The sequence below is a fragment of the Lepisosteus platostomus genome, unplaced genomic scaffold, assembly GCF_059453375.1.
Source record: "Lepisosteus platostomus isolate fLepPlt1 unplaced genomic scaffold, fLepPlt1.hap1 Scaffold_54_H1, whole genome shotgun sequence".
Lineage (NCBI taxonomy): Eukaryota > Metazoa > Chordata > Actinopteri > Semionotiformes > Lepisosteidae > Lepisosteus > Lepisosteus platostomus.
In genome coordinates this window covers 260,001-268,201 of record NW_028291672.1, presented here as the reverse complement: position 1 = coordinate 268,201, position 8,201 = coordinate 260,001, and the positions used below count along the sequence as shown (strand labels likewise).

At 43.7% G+C, this 8,201-nt stretch overlaps 1 non-coding gene across 1 annotated transcript; it reads left to right on the top strand.

Annotated features, from left to right (window-relative positions):
• Positions 1-2,858: 2,858 nt before the first annotated feature.
• Positions 2,859-2,940, top strand: trnas-uga (transfer RNA serine (anticodon UGA)). Its single transcript has one exon. It is a non-coding gene; the product is annotated as a tRNA-Ser (tRNA).
• Positions 2,941-8,201: the final 5,261 nt, after the last annotated feature.

The window sequence follows — 8,201 nt, the reverse complement described above, 5'->3', positions numbered from 1 at the left end:
ATAACCCAAAAGTTTGTAACAGTACGGGGAACAATACTTCGGTTTTGTTGTTTCTTGCGGGAAACAAGACTTCGGCTTTATTGTTCCTTGCATGCAATAAACTCATCTGTTTTACTTCATCTCGGGATCAAGAACCTTATTTCTTCTGTTACAACAATACTTAGAAGACAAAGATACTGTATCAATTTATGTTGCATTAGCCTGATTATGATTAAAAAAACACATATAATTAAACACGCGTTTACGATTTAAATCAAAACACGATTTAAATCAATATAAATGTTTATATTGTAACGCATACTGTCCAGCCTCCATTTCTCTATAAAAATTTACTCTATTACACACACACACACAATAGAAGCAGGAAGCAGAAGCAGTGACCGTTGTCAGAAGGGAAGAAGGTGACTATTCATTGTTATCAAAAATGACTTAGAATCGATCATGTTGTGATATTTTGAAATATAAAAGTCAATTGATTGTCCATAATATTGCTATTCTATTTTTTCGAAGAAATGTTTGTTAAAAGAAGAGTCCAGCACCAGCTGGATTTGAACACACAACCTGTGAGTTGGCAATCGCGCACGTAGACCAGTAGGCTACAAGGGAAGTCGCATGAAGATGGAGGCGAAACAGCCCTACACAGCCCTGTCGCAGTACACGAATATAATCATATCGTTATTAAATTCTTTAGATACGCGATTCCATATTATATTAGCAGAAAAGCTTAAAACTACCACTTTTTCACACGCTATTTCACATGCTAGTTAAATACTTCGATGCTTAAAATAGTTAGGGAGAAATGGAATACCGGTGTGTATTTTTCCTTTAAAGTACCGATTCCTGGAATCTGACTGGCTGACACCCTTCTGAAGTGGTTCCATAAAATCTGGTATACGGAAAAGAAAGCGTTGATAAAAAAGCCTGGATTCTCATGTATCTCATACAAGTATCTTTTAAAATAGTCTTTGCTGTGCTCTTGAGGATCCTTGTGATATTTTGAGCTCTAGTTGAATGATAAGTGTCGCATTTTAAATCATTTTCGTAGTTAAAAATTATGAAACGCCCTGTTAAAAGCAAGGGAGTTTTTATGCCCGTTGAACTAAAACAAAATGCCTGACAAAGTATGGCTTGGACAGATTCCAAGTGCTTGTACAAATGTGCTAAAGAAATTATACTTTGAGTATACAGCTTGTCCAAAGTCATTCATTATTAATACTATTAGTAATATCTTCGGTAAAGGCTTTGATGCATAAATATTTCTGATAAAGGTAGGTTGTGTACTTCTGTCCAACTGAGCAATCTTGCTTTCATAAAATATACCAACATTTTAATGACTAATGATTAACATGCTGTAATACACAGTTCAAAATTAAAAGCTCAAATGCTGTACATGAGAGGTTAAGCTCCCCCTGGCGGTTTTACAAGGTGACGCCGGATAGTTTCCAGCATGACGTCAAATGACGCGATTAACCGCGTGATACCGCGTGATACCACGACACACCGACCGGGGTATGCCGCGAAATACCCCACCCATTTTGAATGGCTGCATCTGTATACAGTACAGTTTGCATACAGTACTGTGTTTATGTTCCTAAACTGATCTCTTTTATGAGCAGGTGAAAGGCATGGTGAATAGGAGATTTTCAAAAATTACTGTGCTTTGCATGATTGGAAACAAATGCGTGATTGCGAAATGCTGTGGTGTTACTTTTACAAAGATGGTCGATGAAAAAAAGAATGTGGACCAGGGCAATACTTTGAGTTTACAGCTTGTCCAAGGTCATTCATTATTAATACTATTAGTAATATCTTCGGTAAAGACTTTGATGGCGACAGCTCAAACATGAGAGGATGAGCTTTATTAGCTCCACCTTGTGGAAATTCCGGATACTATTATTTTAATTGCGGTACTATAGGAGAATTTACGGTAAGTCGTGGTAGACTGAGTAAAGCGCACCGCAAAATATTGCGGTATCGCCCGCTTGTTTTGAATGGCTGCATCTGTAAACCACAGCTTAAAGAAGAGCACCATCTCAGTGCCATACTAATGTAAATGAAGTAATACTAAGACATGTTCTTATGGATTTGTCTTACCTTGAGATATGTAATTGGATTTCAGGATTAACTTCCACATTCAATGTACTGGTGATTCTTTGCCTGGTCAGTACCTGGGTGGGAGACCTCCAGCGAACAATTAAGCTTGCTGCTGGAAGTGGTGTTAAGAGACTCTTAGGATCTTCCAGAGGTGTCTGTCCAATAGCACTAGTTGCCTTAGAGCTGGCTCAAACATTGCTCAAGAGTCTACCTTTCACAGATGCGCAAAGATGAATGATGGGGGTGCACGCTTCAAGGAGCCTTCCAACTGTAGGGACCGATTAGAGACAATACGTAGCATGTGTTCGTTTCCATATACGCCCCGTGTCTCAACGGTAGGACAGAGTCAAATACTGCCTCGACACGTAACAGCGTTATATTAAACCGCAGGACTTGAGGGCTGTTTTGTTTGAATGTTCAAGGCATTGGTAAGAGCGTAGGTCAAGGGCCATTGGTGCATCTCCTGTAACTGGACTAAAAATGCTATTCAAAGTGCAGTGACTGAAATCGTCGTCCACATGTCTCCGTTGTTGATTGCTTTCTGTCTAAGAACGTTCTGTTTTCATGTCCGAACGGGGAGACTTTATCATTCCAACTTGAAGCCACCCTTAAGTCCTCTGAGGTGTGTGTGTGTGTGCTTGCACGTATGGCGTAAAAGGTTTCTTAAACGGAGAGCGAACTTGAAAAAAGTTGCCTCCGCCACCGCCGCCGCCTCGCACTCCCTGTTCGATTGTAGCAAGAAGGCAGCGGCCGCGGCGCTCGCTGTAGTCGTGGCCGAGTGGTTAAGGTGACGGACTTGAAATCCGTTGGGGTCTCCCCGCGCAGGTTTAAATCCTACCGACTACGGTGTCCTTTGCATTTGGTTGCGTGTGTGCGTGTAAAAGGACCAGTGCCGTTTCGTTTTCGCTGGGACCTTTAACACTCTAAATCGCCTGGACCCGCAGCCTGTGAAATCGATTCTTCAGCATCCACGAAGGACGCTTTGCAGCTGGACACAGATAACGATGCTTTTCTGTAACGAGCTTTCCAGCTGAATTTTCTCGGCAGCTCCGTACTGAACCTGTTCTCCATTGCAACATAGCGGAGGCTCGTCACGTCTATAGCAAGGCTGTGTAGGACCGCATACGCCACAGTGACTTGTACACAGACCACATGAAAGGCAAGCAAAATACCCTTTTAAAATTCCAAAGACTCACAAGGTCAGAGGAACAGCGATGACCTGAACAGATCTGTTACAGAAGTCTAGGTTGACCTTTTTAGAGCTGTAATTGCATTTTTGTTTAATAGAAGATCAAATCTACTCGCATGTACCAGCACCTTACAGTTTATTGATGTTAATTCTGTTTAAGTAATAAGATTGCTAACGATGTTGGACTTTAGTCGGTGTTTTTTAGAACAAATTGCTTACACTTCTGTAAGGAATACGCAGTACGTGCCTTTGTCAGTCATTGCTCACCATACCTGTAACTTTCTTATCTAACTCACTTCCTCAAATGGTGAAGGTCCACAAACATAAATGAAAAAAAAACCCTTGTTGTAGATGAGGTGCACAAAAAAGCAGCCCCTGATAGTGTATAACACATTTATACTATTGCAGAGACACATGTAACATATATATATATACTGTATATATATATGAAACAGAAATAGAAACAGAAACAGGAATCGCTTACTCACCTGGAGAATCTCTGTAGGAATATCTAGCATTTATCAATGGAAATAAAAGCTGCTTTAATACAGTGCATGTTCAAACTGAAACCCTCAGCTGCTGTTCTTGTTTGTTTTGGGACAAATTGCAACTGAGCATCGCATGAGCCGTTACGTACCCTTATCTGTTAGGGAATTTCAAGGGAGGAGTTAGGTCAGAATGGGTAGGCTGCAAAACAACAAGTAAAGATTTATTCCAAGATGAAACGTTGTGGCGGTTTTCTTATCTTTTCAGCATGGACTCAACTTTTACGTGTTCCTTATATGCTATATATGTATATATTAGCACCAATGTCGTTCTTAAAAACTAACATGAAATTGTCAGGGACATTCAGCTATATACAAAGACGAGACAGACAAAGTAATAATTCTATATTAACGTGGCCTACATATTGACGCAATGATCGAACTAACTGACATGTTCTGATTCAGATCCCCTGCAGTTCATGCCAATTAGAACAATAGCAATGCTGAGTCCTCCCAACCCTACTGAGCACAAATTCAGCTGATTTCAATTGAGCTCGGAGCTGGAGATGATCTCCATACAGTTCTGTGTTAACTAGCCCACACTTGCGTGCTAATTTACGGGTTGTGGCAAATGCTTTTCTAAAGTTCATATACACGACGGCAACCTGTTACCGAGGAACCTGAGAGGTTTAAAAGCCTCACGAGCCAGGCAGGACTCGACCCTACAATCTTCTGATCCGAAATCAGACGCATTATCCATTACGCCACTGGCCCATAGAACATGCGCTTGCACTCCACCACAGAGAGCTCTACACTGCTACCAGTAGTACACTTCCCCATCTAAATTTTCACAGCAAGAAACTTGTGTTTCCTACTATTTTTATCAGGTTTAAAATATCATCTCCTTAAAACAGAAAAAGTGTTGATGTGTCGTGCTGAAATTCCGATTGATTTTGAATTCAAAGAAAAAAGGTTTTCTTCCAAAACACCGTGAAATTGTCACATCTTGCAGACAATAGGTGTATTCCATGTTGAAAAGAGAAGAAAGAAACCATGGAACCTTTTACAGGTGTGAGGCTTCTTCAGGTGTGAGAAGACCTCATGGCCGAAACGTTGTGGTTCCTTTCTTCTCTTTTCAGCATGCAATAAACCTATTACTTGTTCCTTTGCAGCCGAGGCATGCTGACATAGCTACCCAGCTGAACATCTTGCAGACTCTACTTCTCTCCTGTAGAAGTAAAGCAGGGCTTGCTGGGTGAGCTTTTGCTCCGGTATGTTAGGTCACGTGTCATGTTAAATCACTTCTTCTGAACACAACATTTGCTGGTGCTAGCTTTCCCCATGAAAAGAGACATTTCCCTTACAGTACATGACATATCGTTTTTTTTCTATCAATAAGTATAGAAATAAAACAAAAGAAAAAATGTTGTCGCCAAAGAATGCACAGCTCTGTCGCCTTGGGGAGGTGTCAAGGGCATTGAGCTCCTTGGACATGAGAAGTGCCAGATAAATGCCATTTCTCATCATTTCTCTTGGCGTCAGTTCTGCTATTAAATGGGAAAGAGGCAACGGGCTCAGAGAGCAGGTTAAGTGCACACCGAACGCAGATGTGTCCAAGTGTCTGTAAAAGTGCGGTGCTCCCTAGTGGCTTAAAGTGCCTGCCTAGTAAGCAGGCGATCCTGGGTCTGAATACCAGCTGTGCCTCTCTCCGTGTCTTGTTGTGCCAAATGTATCATTTCAGACAAACATGTACAGCTTGGTTCAGTTTAATGCAAGAATTCATTTCCTTTCTGGAATAACTTGTTTTTGAAGAAATCCATACATTTTGTGAAAGATGAAATCAATTTCTTGGTTGTCAGTGAAAAAATATTGCTGGCTACAAGAAGCGCAAACGACTGTTTTCTTTGACCATAAACCTGCAAATGTAGGGAGCACAAAAGGCTGTCAGTCTCTGTGGAGCAATCGGTTAGTGCATTTGGCTGTTAACTGAAAGGTTGGTGGTTCGAGCTCCTCTGGTATGCGTGTCTCAGTTTTTCCAATGTAAACATCATCACCATCGCTAAAGAAGATGGCGCAGAAGGCTCCACAGCCGAAACGTTGTGCTAATTTTTTTCTCTTTTCAGCATGGAGTAAACCTTTGCTTTATCCTTTGCAGCCTAAGCATGCTGACGCAGCTACCTTTCTCTTAACGCGCCTCAATCATTATTCACCAAAACGATCAGCAGAATAAGTCGCCTTTGTGGTGATGTCACTCCTCTGCTTCACAAATGTCCTTAGTGACGGGCCATTTCTTTCTGCCATTTTTCCGGAGCGGTTATTGATTGCTCCATCATTTCCCTCTTACTTTCCATCACTAGATTGAAAAAAAAAAACAGAAACAGGCTGACAGGACGACAAATCAAATTGCAAAAACTCATCAAAGCACTCGATAGAGTATTTGAATCCACAAGTAGCTACGAGCAACTTTGTCTTGGCTTGCATGAATGTCGGAAAATGTCAAAAAGAAAAAGATGGTGGCTTTTTCATATTCGTTCTTTTATTTTTAGCTCGTTGGCTCTTCTGTCCATTGTCCTCCTGCCTGGCTCTTGACCTGTGACTGTCTGAACGCACACAGTAGACTTTCATGCGGGGGATTTGTCCTGAGCCTCTGTGAAAGACCCACCCACCCCCATAAATAACTGCTCTAGAAACACATGATTGCAAAACTAAACCACAGCTTAAAGAGGAGCTTGTCATGACCGCCAGGCAGTTAAGACCAACTCTTAAGCGATCTAATCAGCACCAGCAGTGGGTGATTATTAACAAACGCTGCCGCACGAGTTAACCCACCTGCACACACTCCACCGTGCGGTACGCAGTGCTATTTTTACCAGCTTCCCGCTGGTATTGAGACTACTCCTTGAGAGCTCTACCTGGCGGTTTTTCCATTACCTCGTTTATTCTGGATATTGGACTCCCCTTCTGCCTTTTCGACTTTGGACCTCGCCTCTCACCTCGGACTGTTTGCCACCAGTGTTCTCCCTGGATTACGACTTACCTTACGCCTCTTGACCACGAAACAAAGCAAAGCAGAGCAAAACAAAATGAACAAACGAAAACCCTCACGTCCCGCACTTGCATATAACGCCGTTACGTGCCCAAGCGGTATTGTACGTCATCCTAGCACTGCACCCCGGGGCGTACGGTATATGGGAACGAGCACACACCACGAATCGTCTCGAATCACTCCCTACAGCTGTAAGGCACCTTGAAGCGTGCACCCCCAACATTCTTCTTTGCGCATCTGTGAAAGGTAAACTCTTGAGCAAACTCTGAACCAGCTCTAAGGAAACTAATCCGATTAGACGTTACTTTGACTCATCCTTTAAGGGACCCTTGTTAATTGGAGAAATCAATGATTTTGAATGAATTCTGTATGCGTTAAAAGACAGCTATACACAGAAAACATGCAGGACACTTCTCATGATGTTTCCCGAGCCGAAACACAGTGCGGTTTTCCAAGCCATCTGACAAAGCCCGCCCACTGAAAACTGCAGCAAATCGTGTAAAGACGTTCAACTTCGTAACTACTGCACGCACAGGAAGCAGAATAAATTCCTCTTTTCAAACTGTCAAAGGTTTGCTTTGCGAACACTGCAGGACATCGCACAATCTCTTTTGAACGGGGACAAACGATTTCTTATGGGGCACAGTAAGTACAGACGTTTAAAAAGCTCCACTCATGCCGATGATGCAGCATGAAGAAGCGCAACCTAACGTTTGCATTCCTAGCAAATTCCTTTTATTTTTTGATAAATAAAGACAGGTGTTCGCCCTCTTGTGGCCTTGCGGCGTCAGAGCAAGAGGCTCCTTCTCGCTGCCCTTCCGCTGTGTTGCAGGGCCCCGAGAGGGAACCCGGAGCGCGCAATTTGTGGGGGGGCGGGGGACCGCGTTCGCGCTCTGCCCCCGGTCTCTTGCGCGAGTACTAAATCTCACGGACAGGGGGGCCTCGTCATTGATTGTTACAGGTGAGACGGGGATTAGGAGGAGACCCCGACTGATGGGTAAAGGGGAGCACTAACACCAGAGGGACACCCCCGGCGTCTCTTTTTGAGAGACGCCCTGGGGTTTCCTAATGGCCAAGGAGGGTCGGGACCTCGGTTTGACGCCTCCCCCGAAGGACGGCGCCTGTTTGTGCAGCAGAGTGTCGCCATCAGGAGGCTGGGGCGTAAGAGAGCCACACAGCCCGCAGGGTAAGCGCTCCCTACTGGTCCCAGTCACACCTCTTGCAGGAGCAGCAGCAACCGGAGCTTTTCCGGGGGGGAATCTCCCATCCGGGTGCCGGCCAGGCTCACACCTGCTGGGCTGCCCCGGGGGTGAGCCCAGTCGAGAGTCGCAGGGCCAGATCTAATCACCGGGGAGAAACGATACAAGTGAAGGATTGCTCGGCTCTC